Source organism: Bombus impatiens, unplaced genomic scaffold (assembly GCF_000188095.3).
Source record: "Bombus impatiens unplaced genomic scaffold, BIMP_2.2 scf_0263, whole genome shotgun sequence".
Classification (NCBI taxonomy): Eukaryota; Metazoa; Arthropoda; class Insecta; order Hymenoptera; family Apidae; genus Bombus; species Bombus impatiens.
The window spans coordinates 669,224-688,743 of record NT_176682.1 but is presented as its reverse complement, the minus strand read 5'-3'; the positions used below and the strand labels follow the sequence as shown (position 1 = coordinate 688,743).

General features: G+C 37.2%; 1 protein-coding gene across 4 annotated transcripts in view; it reads left to right on the top strand.

The window, feature by feature from the left end:
• The window catches only part of LOC100744969 (TLD domain-containing protein 2), a 312,724-nt gene that overhangs the window by 80,506 nt on the left and 212,698 nt on the right, over positions 1–19,520 (top strand). For 2 of the 4 annotated variants that reach the window (XM_024367006.2, XM_024367003.2), the window contains exon 1: positions 7–110. The exons of the other annotated variants lie outside the window; for them this stretch is intronic. The gene's annotated coding sequence lies outside the window, so the exon portion shown is untranslated. Of the gene's footprint in view, positions 1–6; positions 111–19,520 lie in introns of those variants that run through there. 4 annotated transcript variants of the gene reach the window in all.

Here is a 19,520-nt window from a genome sequence, read left to right as displayed (position 1 = left end):
CCGCCGATCAAGTCGAAGGAACCAGCCAGCCCTTCGCTTTCCTCTAGACCAAGGCAACGAAGCCTCAAGGACCGCCTCAGGGAAGGTATCACCGGGAAATTCAATTGGCAGTGAGTACCCTCGATGATTTTTCGCTTTGAGAGTCCCTTCTTTTCTACCACAGAGCGTAGAGTTTAGAATCGAAACATTTGGAATGATCAATTTCTTGCATACGCTATCGTCTGTATATCGTGGGACATTTAAAATTAGTAGAATTACATTTAGCATAGATGTAAGGGAAGATTTTTTTATTATAAAATGATATTGATATCGTGGAACGTCAGTTGTCGGACCATAATTCGTTTGGGAAGGTTGTTCGAAAATTGAAACCATTTTTCTTTATTTATTTATACTTTTTAACAGTTTTCAATGCATCAAGTCGGATAGAGGAACAATAGAGACGCGTGAAATCTTACGCGAATGGAATACACACACGTAGTAAATGAACAGCTTTGTTTTTACTAAGAAGAGTTCCTTTCTGTAGAGACACTGGGTATTAACGTAATCACACATTAATTGTTTTGGATACGAAATACGAACGCCATTCTCATATTTCGACGTGACTTCTCTTTATTTGTGGTTTTTATTTAGCTCATTTTTCTGTTTGTTTGTCTGGATGGAATTTTGTAAGCGAATTTTCATCCATTTCCCGACCAGCTGAAAAGCTGATGTTGAAACTGTGATGTTGATAATATCTTTTTATTGGAAATAATTGTTTGGTTAGCCAAAGTGAAATTTGACAAAATATTATTTGATAAAATATTTGTATATCGTGGGATGACAGTTAAAAGAAGAAAAAAGTAGAAAATAAAATATATAAATAAAGGAAAATTTCCTCGGTGGTTTTTGCTTAAAAATGTGCCGCTAAAAGGAAGAGTATAATTTTCTCAATCAGGCGTTATTAAGTGATAAATATCAAAGTTATCAAAATATAGAAATGAAAATAAAAACCTGGCTGGCTCGTATTAGTCTAATTACAAAGTTCCCAGAATTTTTACGTTTTCAAAGACTCTCTTCTATTCGATCAGATGAATATCGGACTGACAATTTCAGCGAAATATTCTTCTATTTTTACCTCGTAATCGTTAGAAAATTATCTTGCTTGCGTTCATTGGAAATTTTTTGTATCCAAAAGGTTCATTCAAGAGAACAGAGGAGATGCTAACCGGATGGCCTCGCAAGGTTAATGCAATGAGCCCGCTAGCTCTTTATTTTTAGTAATATGAGTTCAACAATTGAGTAATACCCTATTATACGTGATTACCGCGTGTGCTCAATCTATATAGATTTCCCTGTATAATATTATTACATTCAATTACTTAATGATACCTGATCGAGGAAATTATGTTCTTCTTCTTGCTCCATCTTTAAATAAAAACCATTTAAAAACATCTTTTTTATTTTCACTTTCGTCGTAGCTCTAACCACTTTTCTATTCGATTTGCCACCGTCGTTATCTTTCGTCGGCCAAATAGCCATTTATTTAATTAACGATAACGTATAAAAAAGCATAGAACGACGAGGAAAATTAAGGAGAGGCGCTGGAAATTCGAACAGAAGTCTGCATTGAACAGAAACTGCGACGTAACTGATACTCCGCCACCAGAGTGGAGCACATGATTGCCTGTTCGAAAATGCAGATTCTCTCCGGAAACCGATCCGTTCTTTCTTTCTTTTTTATTTTTCTTCTTTTCCCTTCTTTCCAGAAAACACGCGAAGAACCGATTTGTTCGAGACGAAAGTCGTTCGATAACCGAAGTTCCACTGTACTCGTTAACCGACTATATTATAAGAGAAACTAATTTACATACGCACGCTACGTTCTCAAGATTGCCTCGTAAATCTACTTTACATTACGACAGTTTCTTTTCCATACATATTACGATGGTGTTTGGAAGTTACGTTTTCCGAAGCGTAGACGCGTTCCTTTATCTTCCATCACTTGGATATTTATAGAGTTGATTCCATCATATCAGAACGACGAAAAAAAGTAGTTGTAAAAACGTGCCGTTGGAATTTTAACTACGTCGCACGAACGTCAAATAAATAACGTAAAATGGTATTTTACCCTGGAAGCTCCACGTATTTTCCGACACCCTGTACATGTGTATTTGCGGGAATCTTACAACCTTATCATTAGAACTACCGATAGTTAATACGAAGATATTTCTATCAAAACCAGTCAAAGTGACTGGTCTTTGAAAAATACGTAATAACAGAATATTTTTATATTTATTGATTTATTACTTTCTTACAGAAGGAATTCCATGTCATGTAGTAACTTTTTGGTATTATCAATCCATTTGGGATCCTTGAACGACGGTCGGCAAATTTATAAAATTGTAGAACCAGTCAATTTGACTGGTATGATAGTTCTGGTATTATATATTTTAACTGATAATCTTGCTGGTATGGCATTAAAATAATACAGTGATCAGGTAGAGTCAGGTAATGGGATGAAAGGTGACGTATGAACTACCATTACAGAATCCAATATCGCTCGCTTTAATTATTCGCGGCAATAATTCAAGCGTTATCTTCGAGCCAGTGTTTCTCAGTACGCAGCGTAATCAGTAGATGGCAGTCGGTGTTAGTGTGGCTGGTTCTCGAACGATTCTCCGGACATTGTGGTGTCGGGAGGCTTCTTGAGAACCCGGCGAACGAGTAGGAGAGCTATCAGTCGCTTTCCTCTCGTTATGTGCGATGCCGAAGAAAGGGTTAAAGCAGAGTACGTGAATTTATGGTTTTCAGGCAGATGAATAAAAATACGTTCGACCCTTAAATGCATAATTTTGTTAGATAGAAACAGAAAGAAATAATTTTGCCGGATAGAAACAGAGTATAAAATGGATGGTAGAGAGTACGTTATTACTTTAATTTTCTTACGAATTTTTAACGCTTCTCTTTGATGCTCGATGTGTTTTATTTACTCGTAATAAAGTAATAATAGAGTTGAATTATAAGAAGAAATGATATTTGGAAATACAGCTGCGTAAGTCGATCTACACAGGCGAATTCGTACTGAGATGAAAGAAGACGCGACGAACAAAAGAGGGAGATAACGATGTGAAAGAGGGAAATAATGATTTGTAACTCGTTGCTACCCTTTGTCGGTGATAATAATAATCCTTTGTCACCGTTGTTTGCATCCAGCGTGTTACTTAAACACGTGATTAATCGCAACGAAACGAGAGTTTATCTCTGAAAATAATTACTTTCGGGTCTGTTTATATACCGATTACGAGTCTGTTTTTATTCTCCTCGATGTGTACTACGAGTCCTTAAGGTCTTGTTAACTACTGATTTGTTAATAATCTGTTCAAGTTTACGAGAAGAATTTTTTTTTTTTTTTAATCCATTGAAAGCTACGAAATTCCTTTACTGAAAATAGAAAACGAGACGAGGAATAATATTTAAGTATACATGCAAATATACATAATGCAAATACCATCGTCGAAGTTTATTACGAAGCTAATACGCAGTTCGTTAGAAAATATCGCGCGAGTATCGGCTATTTCGCGAAAGGAAAATAGGGAAGGAAATTCTTTAGCAACAGCCTGAAAGTTTGCTTGGTGAATTAGCAGCCGTTCACAAACTAGTAGCAGAGTAACATTTCACGAATAGTAACAAGCACTGGCTGGTTTGCTAGCATCGATACGCTAATTAGCTGGCGGTTCATCGATTTGCCATTAGCAGCGGCGGTCACAATGCGTCAACCGCTTCTAAATCGATCTATTAAATTATGACGCGATCGGTAGATCGGCCGCTTATACACGACAAATTTATCGTTATCGAGGAAAGATTGCCTGGCTTATTACGAAACGAGACCTTTCTGTTCCATCTCCAATGAGATTATTCATCGTTTACATATAATTGCCACGATTCACTTTTTTCATCGCGAATATGGTATTTTGTCCACGAAGGAATTTCAATTAATTTATGCAAAGTGCTTGGCGAACATAAACTCTGTCAACATCCACTTAGCAGTAATTAGAGTAAGATTTCGTTGGAGGATGGTAAAAATACTGTTTGAAATAGTATTTTAAAAATTGTTTTTACTGTACAATCTTCTATATTTACTTATCAATTTAGAATTTAGAACGAAAACGAGGATTTAGAATTTGGTATTTTATTTTGATTGTTTATTCCGATTGATTGGTTTATTCTAATAGGATGTTCTTATATTTAACAAACTGTAGTTACGTTTACTGATAAATGTTAAGCAATCGCTTTAAACCAATTAGATAATGATTTCATTGCAGAGATGGTAAAAATACTGTTTGAAATAGCATTTTAAAAATTGTTTTTACTGTACAATCTTCTATATTTACTTATCAATTTAGAATTTAGAACGAAAACGAGGATTTAGAATTTGGTACTTTATTTTGATTGTTTATTCCGATTGATTGGTTTATTCTAATAGGATGTTCTTATATTTAACAAACTGTAGTTACGTTTACTGATAAATGTTAAGCAATCGCTTTAAACCAATTTGATGAAGATTTCATTGCAGAAATGGTAAAAATACTGTTTGAAATAGTATTTTAAAAATTGTTTTTACTGTACAATCTTCTATATTTACTTATCAATTTAGAATTTAGAACGAAAACGAGGATTTAGAATTTGGTATTTTATTTTGATTGTTTATTCCGATTGATTGGTTTATTCTAATAGGATGTTCTTATATTTAACAAACTGTAGTTACGTTTACTGATAAATGTTAAGCAATCGCTTTAAACCAATTAGATAATGATTTCATTGCAGAGATGGTAAAAATACTGTTTGAAATAGCATTTTAAAAATTGTTTTTACTGTACAATCTTCTATATTTACTTATCAATTTAGAATTTAGAACGAAAACGAGGATTTAGAATTTGGTATTTTATTTTGATTGTTTATTCCGATAGATTGGTTTATTCTAATAGGATGGTTTTATATTTTACAAACTGAAGTTACGTTTATTGGCAAAAGTTAAGAAACAACGATCGCTTAAAAATCATTGTACATTTCTTTTATCGTTTGACATACATTGGAATTTAAAACACCATAAAGAGATAGGAGTTTATACACAAGCATACAATAAGTTTAAACGTTAAATATCTAAAATGAGCAGTGATGGTGCGATGTTGTTTTTTCACGTAATGGATCTGATCCGCTAATACAAATAAAATAAATGAAATAAATAAAATAAAATAAACTGTAAACAGTTTCTTATATGGCGGTATTTTACAAATTCATATGTTGCCACGTGTAAGCGTGAAAATGTGAACAGAGTGACCATTTCGAGAATAACCCGAAACGAATTCTTCTAAACCTAAATTGACTAAGAAATTTATTCCGGGGCAAAATGTTAATACAATGAAATGATCGAGTCAATCTCGTGACTTGAACCCAATTGAACATTCGTGGAATTACGTTACATATCAATTGGGATGTCAATGTTTTACAAATAAAAGCGAGTTGACAGTAAAAATTAGAAAAATATAGTGCGAAATATCGACAGCGTATTGCGTTCGATTAATTGAATCAATGTCACACAGATGACGTGCGATCATCGAATCCAAGAGTTAGCCAACGTCTTATTACATTATTTTTTATTTAGGTTTTGTTAAAAATAGTAAGATAATTCCACTAAAGTTTGTTCCTCAACTTTTCTCACAAAGTTCCATTCGATTCGTTCGAGTCAATATCAAACGTGAATCTTACACGAGTATAATCGAAAAAAAGTATATTGTAATTTCAAATATGGACACTTATCTCCTTATGTTATTTTTAGTTTCATCCGATGTATCTGAGAAGATAAAAAATACCTGTACAATAATTTCCAAACGATCATAGTGTTTCTCTCACTTTTGTCAGTAGGTGTATATGCCCTACGCTCTGGCAATAGACCTTTGTCTCCTAAAACACTATACACACTTGTCGATATAATATAATTTAACGCGAAGGTTCAACACTCTGGTTGCTTCCATACAAAAGGAAACTATGTTAACGACCGAAGATTATCGCACTTAAACGTTACATTAATTCTGTCAATCGTGGCAACGATAGCTGCTAACGATCCTAAAATCATCTCTTTTACAAACAACGCTCATGCAACATCCATCATAGTCATCGCGATGTTTCCTCCCTTAATTAAGGTACGATGAACGACGTTTTAATCCAGCGACGAACACCACTGACCCATCAAGTTGGTTTACAAGCTGTTGGAAACTTCAAACAGTTGTACTAGCCGGTCGGTTAACTCGACTAATCCGCGTAGGATCGGATCAGACCAAATTTGGCCGAAGCCATCATTATGATTAATCACGATTCCGAATAACCAGCCAAGGCGATTATCCATCGACGTAACATCAGATGTTCATTCATTGCCACCACTTTTTACGCTCTTTTCCATAAAGTGAAAGAGAAAGTTATTAAACAGCCGTCACCTATATAGCAGTTATTGACCCGGCCGCCTCGAAACTCGTTTCTTCGTACGACCCTGACTCTTCTGGGCTGTAAATCGCCGCCAGAATCGGGCCAGTTTCGTTTCCACGACCGTATATCATCTGTTTTGCTCGACTTCTGTCGGCTGCGTTTTCTTTTCTCCTTCCTTTCATTTTTTATCGTCCCCGATTTGCATATTACGCTACACACGGCCATAAATATTTGGACACTCGGTGCAATTCCATCTAAAGGTTGACGTTTTTATATTCTATGTATGTAGAATATATATAAGTTTATAAATATATATATTATATATTATATAAAATAATTACATAAAAAAAATATATATTAAATATGTATATATATATTTTATAAAGTATAAGGATCGAAGGAACTTTCGTCAACAGGGAAAGGATATACGCACGCGAACCTTTAAACACTTTCCGTAATTTGTAATTTGCAAACGTCCTAACGCTTGCGGATAGTAGCGTGTTCTTCTCAGCGATAGTTTCGCATTTCGAAAGATCCAATTGAAGTTGGAGTAATTCGTGTAGGATGTGAAGGCGTTTGTCTGTTGTCAGGATTTCCGTGGGTGTGGGTGTAGGAAGGAGTTCATGGTGATTGTCACGGTGTCTTGATCGACGAAAGTTGTATAATAGGAAGTTTGCGTTTCGGAGCGTAGGAGCGACGGTGTATCGGGCAGCCAGAATGGAGTGGATTGGAGAAATCAGGCAAAAAACGAAAGAGCTGGAACGAAACGGTGAAGTATTGGAGCTAAACGTATGACAAAATAGGATTTGCATTTCGCAGAAAATATGTGGAAATTCACGCAAGAGACCCAAAGCTTCTAAAGTTTCCAGAAAACGTTGAAACTAAAGGGTAGACGTAGACAAAGCGCGTGGATTTCTAGCGTGCAACAAATATCTGTATGGAATTCAACGACGACGATAGAAAACAAAGAAACGACAAAACAGGTGCAGTTTCTAAAATTTAGAAAAATTTGAAATTGCGGCATAGACATGGACGAAGCAGGGGAATTTTTTATTGTGCAACAATTTCTAGCTACGTAACGATCTTCTGAAACACCGTAGCGTGATCTATACGCTGGCATATAGAAATTGTGTCTGTCGGTATCTGATGAACAGACACGAATACGGTGTATGATGCATACATGCACAACCGTCGTCCCGTTGTACAATGAAAAGGATGGTTCCTTTGTTTTCGTGCAGGCCACAGTAGCTACATTGAAACGGTAATTTCTCTCTCTCGCTCTCTCTTGCTCTTCGATGTTCGATACTATGCGTGGCCTTGATCATTCGTAGACCACGAATCCAAGTCCTATTTCTTCATTTGAAACGGTTCCCGCGAACAAAGAGTACATATATCTACTCATGTACCTTCGATCGATTCATATCCTTTTAACCACGGAATATTTTTAAATCATCTTCTTCCATGTTTCATATGAATATTCTTGGAATATCGAATTTTATGTCGGTTCTTCGCGGTTTCTTCGATTCTTCAATGAGACTTGAATGAAAAATCGTACATCAACTTCTTCGAGCCTCTCTTCTTTTTCGTCGAGCTTCAAAAAATTCAATCGATCATGCCCTTGGAGCTCACATCAGAATATCCGTAGACATTTCAGACAATGATAACTTACCAAGTTAGGAATTAAACGCGGTGAAATCTAACTTTTAACCATTTAGACGCGTCGAACTACGATTTTTTACGATTTTCACTCTCATCCTCTTCCTTAACACGTTGACTGTCATGTCACCCATATTCGGGCGACAGCAAAGTTTCTGATAGGACCGCGTCACTCGTATTCGAGTGGCGCTTATTTGACTACTTACGAAGGATCGTCGTAGGTATTTGAAAAGATATTCCACAGGAAGTGATAAAACTATTGAATTGCTATAAAAGTAATACGAAAATGATTTATTAAGAAAATTATATAGAATGTAAATCTTTGAAGCATTCTATACAAAGTTGAGTTTGGTCGGCACAATTTGGACAATAAGTTGTTGTTTTCTTTAAATTGCTTTTGATCGGTCCGTTCGACGTCTTTTATTTGCATAACACAGTTTGCATGCGCGTCTAATACTTCTTCCGTAATCATTTTTCCAATATTATATTATATTATGCTGACTCCGTGGAAAACAAGGATTTTTTGTATTTTCAGACAACCCTAATAATTTTGCAGTTAATAATTCTCTAAATCTTCTAATATTTACATCCTTCCTTGTTGAAATTTTCTGATACAAGTAAGTTTATTATTTCGTCATCAACGAACAGCTCGAACACATCATATGGATTGACATTGCCAGGTAATTGCCTAATGAGGCCGACTGTCTCGGGAAAAAAAAATTACTTCTGCCGACCACTAAATTCATTCCATTCACCAAATTGAATTGTACTTTCCTCGGTATCATCAGTTCTTCTTTCTTCCTTAATGACCAATTCTTGTAAAATCTCGTCAACAGTATCTTCATTACATTCAGTATCACTACGATTGCACTTATTAATATCCGAATCAGAATCAGACGATGTAATTTTATTTCTATTTCTATTTCTAGAAAATCTGATTTCTTCCTCATCGCTACCTCGTAACTTCTTTCTCACTGCTTATTTGATTCACTAAGAAATAAGTTTTCCATTTTTCTTTTTGACATTGCAACGAATTAGGGTAGAGATTTTAAGTTATCTAAAATATCGGTGGGAGTACCTAGCAGAGTACGCTTGGTACAGCACTCGTGGCCTGAAGAAGATTATATCGAAAATACGTACGGCAGTCAACGTGCTAATTGAACTGATCGACTCGAAAGCATCAGAATATCGATTTCATTCTAGAAATCTTGCCAAATTACGAACTAAATGCGCTAGAATCTACCCTGAGACCATTTAAACGCGTCGAGGTTCAGCCTCTCAGCGTTTGATCCATTCGCCCATGGCCAATCGAGCTCTTCGTTCCCGCAACAATCAGAATATCGATTTCATTTCGAATAGCAAAAATCCTTGCAAATTGCGTACTAACTGCGCTGAAATTCAGCTCTTAACCCTTGAACTTCCAAATTTGTTCACTCAAACTTCAAAATTTTTCGCTTCGCTCCGGATGCATTGAATTTCAAAATTTTCCACAACCCGTTTGCCTTCCCCGATCGAAAAATTCTTCAATGCCACATGCGTCAGAATTCCAATCTCATTGGAAATACCAAAAATCTTGCGAGATTTCGAATTAAATGTCTCGAAATCCAACTTCTAACCATTTAAACGCGTCAATGTTCAACTTTTCACCATTTGACCTTCACCTATCCTCGATCGAGCTCTTCGACCCCACAATATCAGAACATCGATATCACCCTAAATACCAGACCATCCTTCACAGTGGTTATTTCCCACTTTTGCCAAAGCTACCGTGATATAATCGTCCGTTTCCATGGACGAGAGCCGTGGTGCCACAACACACCTAGGTGATCGAAGGCTGGAATCTAGGCCATTGGATAATTCGACGTGTATTAGGAAAAGTAGCACATTTCGTTTGTCTTACGGACACTAACACGCTCTCTGTATCTGTCTGTCTGTCTGTCTGTCTGTCTGTCTTTCTCTCGCCACGAAAAATAGAATGATTCGATTTTGATTGCGGAAAGTAGGATATTTTCATTAGTTTCAGGTACAGTAACATGTTATGCTTCTCCGCGATGGCAGGTAACACATTTCGGCTCTTTGCGTGAAAATTAACTCGGTTTGCCTTTAACCTTGAATTAGTGGATTGAAAAATTATGGATTGTATAGGTTTCTATTGCTAATATATAATATATATAAATTATAACATATACAATGTTATATTATATTATATATTCAATTATATTATATATTCAATTATATATATATAATATAATATAATATAATATTGATAATATTTCTATTGAAAATAGAAAGATAAATACCTTCTTTTACAGCGAAATACAAACGTTTTTAACGACGTAAGTAAAACTCGAACAAACGTAAATTGTCACAGAGTAATCTACTTAACGTACAATGATATTATAAAATTAAACATTTTCTCTCGGTCTAAGATCTTAGGACACCATCTCTGATAGATTTTTCTTTTCTTTTCTTCTTTTTAAGATAATTAAATTTTAGTATCGCATGCGTTTTGTAATGTATATTCTTTAATATATTATTTTGATTATTTTCCACTTAAATCATATTTTGCGTTAATTGAATTCACGTCTGGTCGCACACATATCTCTTGAACTGCAGCAATTTTAACAAGAGATCAGTTACACTTCTTCGGTGAGTCTCTTGAGTTATATATATCCATCTGCGATTTTTCCTTAACAATTTACGAATTACGAATGTTGCATTTTATCATCGATCTTGCACCACTCGTCTAATATAGATTTGTTTCTGCAATTGAGTTCAATACGAGCGTGCACAATCACCGTCGTTTTCGTCGTGGCAAACTTTTAGAAATCTAAGAAATCTGGACGTTGAAACAAGGAAAAAATGTGCGTGTATAATGCAATGCAAACTGCGTGCCCTTTTTGTCTTCTCGTCGGTCCACGAATCCCTGTTTCCACTTCTTTTTCTCGCGATAGCTTTTCTCGCGGTCTACGAAAATTACCCAATTAAAAAACACCGATTTGATTAACTTTTTACAGAATAATGATACCATTAACAGATGCAAGATATTTTTTAAGTAGCGATGATTCAGTTTAAAGGAGTGAGAAAAATCATGAAAGTTCAGTGTAACTTCGTAAAGTCCTTATATCCTGGAAACTACTTCAGATAAAAAAAAAATCCAGGCGCTTTCAGAGCAATATACTTTTTAGAGAAATTAAACTACATCAATAGTTTCTTGCAAAAGTCATACATGATTACAGATTTTCTACTTTCATTGAATTTTTTGCCCCTCGAAAGCGAATTACGCGCGCGAAAAAATATTACTAGGATTTGTTTAAAAATCTGCTTATAAAAAATATATGATATGTAACAGCATTTATAAATAAATAATTCCTCGTTGTAAAGTTTAAGTGTAGAATTTCAATGTGTATTCAGCCCCCGCGAAAGGTCACGTCGGCCCTGGTTCTACGTATATGAGAGACGTGCTGTCCATAGAATTGTCACAATTATCAGTATTTCGCTCATAGTTTGTCTCGTTATTTCATGTTGCTGCGTGAAAAATAATTTTTTCTTTCAGCTACTACATCGGCGTATTCTCGAACCGAATATTGTCGTATATAAACAGGACGACAAGAACTGCAAAGTCAGAGTTCGAATAAGAAACAATAACAAACAGCGACATTGACGATGTTTGTGAATACAAACAGTGAGAAACACACGACGCAGTCATGTAAATAGTAGCCAGCGATACTTACAAAGCGAAATGCTCGACATGCAAATTGTAAAAATAATTATGAAACTTTGGCGATACGTAGAGAGACAGGTGTGTATTACGTAATCTTCTTTTGCTGTCCAAATTTTCACTCTAAGGGACTGGCTTAATTGACTACCGAGAATCCAGCTATTTTCCAATTTTACGTTATAACCCGCTATACTGTTGATCAATTTATGACCAAGCGATAGTTAATTAAAAGAAGTAACTTTTGTCTGAGAACATTCCTTTCGCGATGTATCACGGAAAATCGGAAACTAGCTGCATCCTCACGGGTCAATTTCACCCACTGAATTGCCAGACGGAATTTCGGCAGCGACAAAAATTGCGTAATACGTATGCTAAGTGTCATAATTTGTTTAATTCGCAGCTTCTTCGGCTTTTTAACGTTTTTTGAAAAAAGGCATGGTAGTATACAATTGTTAAACCTGACAGCTAATTTCTTATAGCAATTTGCTATTGAAACAAAAGTAATCACGTTTCTTTCATAATAAGAAAAGCAACTTTATACGTTTTTCATATAACGTTGACAAAAGTATTTATCCGTCGTACGAGGCACATTACGATTATTCCACCACTGAAAATCTGTAATTGTTCCGCTCATTTAATTACATTTATTTAGCTTAGATTCATTGGAGCAGAAATATTTTCGAGTCCCATCGATCTGCTACCGATGTACTTAGAATCATCGTATTCACTGTTAGACATTGTAAATATATAGTCATTTCCTTTCGTAATGAACGTGCAACGATAATAATACAGACAACTGGTAGTTACAGAAGATCAACGTCAACCATTTGGAAATTGAAATAGCCTACTGTTCGGCAAACAAACGAAACGTGCTGCTTCTCGCTGCAGCATTTCAGATAAGCTACTGCTCGTGGCGAAATGTGAATAATGCTTGCTATCGCGGTACCTATATTATACGAAACGTGCTTGTTATCGGCAGAAACATTGAAACGTGCTTGTTATCGGCAGAAACATTGAAACGTGCTTCTTCTCGCCATAGATTGACGTGTGCTACTTTTGTAAAAAAAAAAAAAAAAAAAAAAAAGGAAAAAAGAGAAGAAATGTGCTACTTCTCGCTACTTAATCCTCTATTTGCATACCGGATCGTTATCGACCAGAGATTTTAAGTAATTCTTCGTTCTCCCCGTATCATCTTTTGTTGGAATTTTGCTTTGCTTGGAAAAGTTAAGGCAACGTGTTAACGATAAAAAAACTGTCGAATGATAATATTCTATGAACTAGGTAAAGTATTCGAGAATTTTGGGCAATTTCTTTTTTTGGAAAATCTAAAAAAAAAAGCTGCAGTACGCAGACGACTTCGGTGAAGAGAAGGTTGCAGATGAAGGGTCAACGCACGTCGAATTATTCGATCCTAAGCGACGTGTCGAGCCGTGTCTCTTTCCTCGGCCACATCCGAGTCGTTTGTTTCCATTCGGACACTCGACACGCGTCATTTCGTATCCATCACACGGCCGTTCGTTCTCTCGGATGTACGAGAGAAGACGAAACGGAAACGGCGGCCGTCACCTTCGGGCGAAATGACGTCGATACGTTCCGCGTGCACACCTCTCTCTGTGACACAAATCGAGAAACTCCAAGCACATGGCTTGTATATGTATGCGCGCGCGCGCGCCTATCTATACATGTACGTGCGCTTGTCGCTTCATATCCTGCGCAGAGTCGATGTATCGATACAGAGAGACCTCCGTGGCTTGGACGTCGAATCCTGTCGAGATCAATACCGTCACGTTTCCTCGACGGAAAATTAACCGGTTTTCATTCTACCACAAAATCTCAAGCTATTAGACGCGGATAAGCGTGCAGCAGCTAACGAAAGTGTTGCAACACTTGTAGAAACATTCTATGAATATATTGTACTCGTTGTATGAAACCTTTTGAAATGCCACGAACACTCCGTAGCAAGATACGATTATCGTTTATAGATTCTATTGGCAGAGTTTGGAAGAACTGTGCAAATGTACGTAGCAGTCACAGAACGCAGCATAAATGGAAAATCTGTACAAGAAATTTGCACATTCATTTTTGGTCAATTCCAATGCCAAACTGTCGTTTTGTTCGGTTGTGCGTTAAATACAATGCCGTCCATCAGTCGTTGTACCTATTTTAGGCGGAATGATTGTATATACTATATAATATAGTAGTTATATAATAGATAGCTATATTCTAATATAATATACTAGCTATTGGACATCCTAAACGCAGTCACTTTCTTTCACAATGAACGAGCAGTAAACGGTATCGACGATTGGACGTTTGGCGAGAATGCCGACTTTATTTCCTAATATAAATTGGCTATATCATATAGTACACGCTCGTGTATACTTCAACTCGATCAAGTATCCGGCAGATTAGACACTTCTTTTTTATTTGAAGTAGTTTACAATCAATTCTCATTGAGAATTATAAGTAAATTATTCTGGCGTGGTATTATAACGAGAATAATAAGTGATTGTCGTATATTTAATTCTAGCTGAATCTAATGTTTAAATCTAGAGGGTAATGTCTTTTTAGTCTGCAGATCTGACGCGTCGTGTCAAGTAATTGAGTAACTAGTGGTTTTTGGTGGTTGTTAATTCTTGTTATATCTGAATTTGGATGTAGTATCGGGGAGAAGGGCCCAGGAAACGTCGAGCTAACTACAGACAATGTCGCGAGAGCCGAGGCGCTGTCGGCTCCATCAATGCATTACCTGGTCCTTCAGGTAAATAGCTTTGCCGAAAAGACCTACGTGACCCTGGCTACGAGCGTCTGTAGAACACGTGTGCGGTGGGCCTAGCAAAAGACAATAGAGTGCTAAAACGGCCAGAGAGTCAGTCGAGAAGCAGAGTGCGAGTTGAGCGGATACGGAGTGTGAGTCGGCGTGCGACGATATTGTAGTCTGTCCTTTTGTTATTAAATATCACTTATTAAAATACGTTAAACTTTGAACTCTACCATCATCACTTGTCCTTACTCTAAGAAACCATCAGTTACTACATGGATATTTCTTCTTTAACTGTAGGTATCTTAAGGTCGCGATGTATTGTTTCGTTGGTAACATACCAAGGTGCATCTATAAGGATCTTAGAGTTTTTGATTGGAATCATTGAAGAATTTCTATGTTAGGATTACTCGCTGTTCCCCATAGTTGAATCCCATAGGTTCAAACAGGTTTTAATATGACTTTATATAGCATTATTTTACTCTGCACGCTTAAGTTGGAACGTCTGCCAATGAGCCAGTAGAATTTTTTTAATTTTAATCTAAGTTGTTTGGATTTGTCTACGATGTATCGTTTCCATGTCATTCTTCTGTCCAGAATCATGCCAAGATATCTGACTGAATCATTGTTTGGAATTGGAATATTATTTATGATCACCTGTGGGCAGGATTGTTTTCGCAACGTGAAGAGATTAGAAATGAAGAACAAAATCAGTCAAAAAGTCGTATCTCTTATTTATTTGACCGTTGAGAAAATTCCGTAGGTCAGTCATCGATGTCCAAGCAACTCGTATTTGGCGACCTAACAAAATTACCAAATTACCAGAAATGAACTTGTTACGCTTTCTTCTCGGGAACCCTCCCACAACCATAAAAGTTCGTAGGGTAGAAACGGTGGAGAAAGCAGCCTCATCCCACCGAACCTAAACACACGTCCGAAGTATCGTTCAAAAGTCTGTCCTAAGCTTTCATTTCGTCTCGACAATGGTCACACTCGAATCGAGTTAAAAGAAGTCTCCGTGACGAATTTCCTGGACCAGGTTCTCGTGATCGTATCCCTTTACGAACGTTTCGAGGCCGGAAGAAAGGTTGGTGATTCGCGACCAACCAACTTTTACCACTACTACTTCAGCCGATCCGGAGTGGAAACTCGTCGGTGAAAGCAGGGGATGGAAAGATTCAACGAAGGAAGGTTTTCTTCGATGAAATGGAAGCTTGGACGCCTTGGGCTGCCACGCGAGTACACCCAACTTTCCTGATTAAATTATCGGAGGCGTGCTCCGCTCGTGGAGACTCCTCCAGGCTACGTTCCAGGCGAGGAATTGATCGTCTCGATTTTCTCACTGAAAAGCACCGCCGCAAGTTGCCTACACGTTGGCTGATTTCTCGAGCCTCGGTGTGTTTTCGTTCGAGAAAGAAGAAACGTGTGGTTTCAGCTGCCTTCGAGATTCTCGCCCGATCTTGCCATATGTTGGAGTGAGTTTGATCGTCGATACGTTCTTCTTCAACAGGCTTACATACGTCGAAGGCTTTGGAGGATATTTTCGATTGATGCGGTTTCCTCGATAAAATTTCGGTACGCCATAGATGGCTTTTGACGACCCTTGATACGGGTTTCTTGGAAAGTGCTGTGTATATTACAGAATGCATGCTTTTGAGTTATCGGTGTCTTTTTCTTAAAGAAATTCGGATACTTTAAGAAACATCGAGAGTCTTCAAGATATTTCCGGTTGACGCGGTTATCTCGATAAAATTTCCACACGCTAGAGTTAGCTTTTAAGGACGCTGTTATGGTTTTCTGAAAATAATTCCGATATACCACGTGCAATGGACAGTATTGGATTGTTGGGGTTCTTTTCGTGAAAAAAACTGGTTACGTCAAAGGTTCCTGAGGATAGTTCGAGTCGACGCGGTTTTCTCCGAAAAATTTGAATATATTACAGACCTTCTAAAAAATTAAGTAAATCGATTCGTGAAACTTGTTTGAATATTTCAAACGTAATAATAATATATGGATACTTTCTAGAACGACGTCAAGCTTGCGCAAGCGAATAATCTTCGGACTCGTATTTGTCAAGACTTATTTGCTTGCTTCGATGATTGCTCTGTACCACTCTGTGGATTCGAGAATGATTCGAAATTCCAGTACTAAATCTACGCTTTTTCTCGGCGAGAAAGTCTGCCCATCAAGTATCTAAAGTATCTTCTCTCTCGTTTCGCCATATTAAATACGTTTCCATCATCCTCTTCGTCTTTTAATCATCCTTGTTTCACAAATATTCGGAAGACGAAGCAAAGGCACGAGGAGAGGAGGTTCAGGGGGATGGATTCGAATCGAAAGGAAATGTCAAGTCGGTGGGACGAGAGTCAGTCGTGCCATTAGACAGACACTCTGTTGAAAAGTGCACCCGGGACGAGGTCATCGGGTAAATGGGTCAAGTAGACGTGGTAGGTACTTGTCGCGCACTTAAGGATGCAGATTGCGCGACGACGGTCGCGTCCTCCGCGCCCGAGCTCGCCTAAGTACTCGTTTATGAATTATGCGCGGTCTTAAGCGTTCGTTTGAGACGCGAATCCTTTCCGCTATATGGATGTTTAATTAATCAAGGGCTCGTGCCTTCCGGTCTGTTGCTAAATGTTTCGAAATGTTTGCACGTCGTTTGAACCTTCGCCTACGCATGTTTTGTGTCCACGTTTCCGCTTCTATTGGGTTGGCAACTAAGCGATTGCGGATTTTGTCATTACCACCTAATGTGTTGTAGTTGCCAACCCAATAATACCGCAGATGACTGCAATTCTTCGCTACTAAATCATTCTGTTGAATAACATTCCAGACAAATCAGTTAGGTTTATTAAACAACGATATTGCGGAAAATCAGCACGAACTTTCATAGCGTATCGCGTGTGTTACGTTCTGTTTAAGAGCAATGAAGGTAATGTAATATACAGGTCGCTGATATTTATGCAAATTTATATTTTTATGAATATATTGGAAAAAATAGAATTTGGATAAGAAGTTGTATTTTTATCAGTTAGATGTTATGAAGGGCTTGTCTAATACATTTTAGGGTTATTTTATGCGCTTTTGCGTATTCCGTGTATTTTTGCATCTTCAAATTTTCCATAAATTCATAAAGATTCGCAGTTTGCTGATATACAAGGTATATCATAATATTTAATGGAACCCAGTGGACATAAGGGAGAAAAGAAATGAAAAAATTTGCATGATCGTGTGTCTTATTTGACCTTCTTTCGGATTGATGGCCATTTTTGCGTTTCAATAATCGGCGACTGTTTACCTTCGTAAAAGGTACTCGAAATGGCTACCTTCGGCCTGCGCGCAAGCTTACAGACGATCCACCAAAGAATTTGGCAGCCTTTCAAAAATTCCAGGTGTACGTCGAATAATACAGACTAATATTAGGTACATACGATAATATATTTCGAGCACCTTTTATGAAAGTAAACAGTTGCCGGTTATTCAGACACAAAAATGGTCATAAATTCGAAACAAGGTCAGACAGAACGCGAGTTCGTATGAACATTTTTCATCGTTTTTCTGCCTCCTGTCCACTCTCAACATGTTAAACTGTACCCTGTATAAAGAAAAAAAACGAGACTGTACCCGTAACTCGTTTTATTAAACGAATTCAGAAAATCAGCTAGATTGGTCTTCGAAGTTACCAATTGCCTACTACCTGTTTGACACACGGCGGCATACGGTGGTGGCAGCGATCAAAATAATTTCGCAGATCACTTTCTCTGATGCGCATCTCCGTCGTTTTCGCTGTTACACTTTCTACCGACAAAAAATGGCTTCGATAGCGTGGCTCGGAAGCGCGTAAACTCGAACTAGAACTAAGACTCCATCGTGTTAAACTTTTTAAGTTTAACACTTTTACTGCCACGTTGATCATATGTGACCGATCACCACGGGTTCTCCTGTGACACCACGGTGGTCATTGGTGACCGGAGCGCTTGAACTTCTTACAATTGTAAAAATTGAATGAAAATTGACAGTTAGGGCATTTTGAATATAACCGATAAATAGAAGATTCTTTGAAATAAAAAGTGCCCCATTGAACGATTAAACATTTTTAATAGAACATCAATAAAAAAAATTAGAACAAATCTTGCATCTAACGGTGCACTGTGTTTGCATCCATATCTTTGAGGTGTAATCTACGAATATTATTATAAACACATCTTAGAAAATAATTGTAAATGCTGCTTTATAATCATATAATTCAAGTTAGAAGTGTGCACATACTTTACTGTTATATATAGAATGAGCAAATACTGTTTACTAATATCTTCCACACGTTTCAACAATATATTCTGTACGGTTTGCTGACGACGAAATAACGAATGCGAATGGTTGGTTGAAATAAACGAAGCCTTGTTGTAATATGTCGCTATCAATTGTTACCAAGGAGCCACGGTGGTCACCTGTGGTCACCAATAAGTTAAACGATCGGGGAAGAATATTGTCTTACATTATCAATTTATTATTATTTTGTCATTATATGCCTTGAATAATAAAAATACTCCAGTGACGTCCTGAGCGAAACATGTGATTTCGGCGGCCAAGTGAAAATGTTAACAGGAAACTTGATGTTCGATGCTCACTTTTACTATCCGACGTGTTTTTCGACCGAGCGATAGAACACGTCAATAATCGAAGATGCTGATTTTCGAAGAAGCGATCGAGCTGATTCTCACAACATCGCCTCCTTATCTTTCTCCTGCCGCTCTTGGTCCTCGAGCTGTAAGTCCAATCTCGCTTTTTTCTTCTGTCACACTTCGTGATATTAGGTCTTTCTTGCTTTTTGGCAGAGTATCGCGTCAGTATCTTTCTGTATACAATCTCCTACGCTGTGTTTTTGCATCGAATCTTTGCACTGTTTTTTTTTTTTTTTTTTTT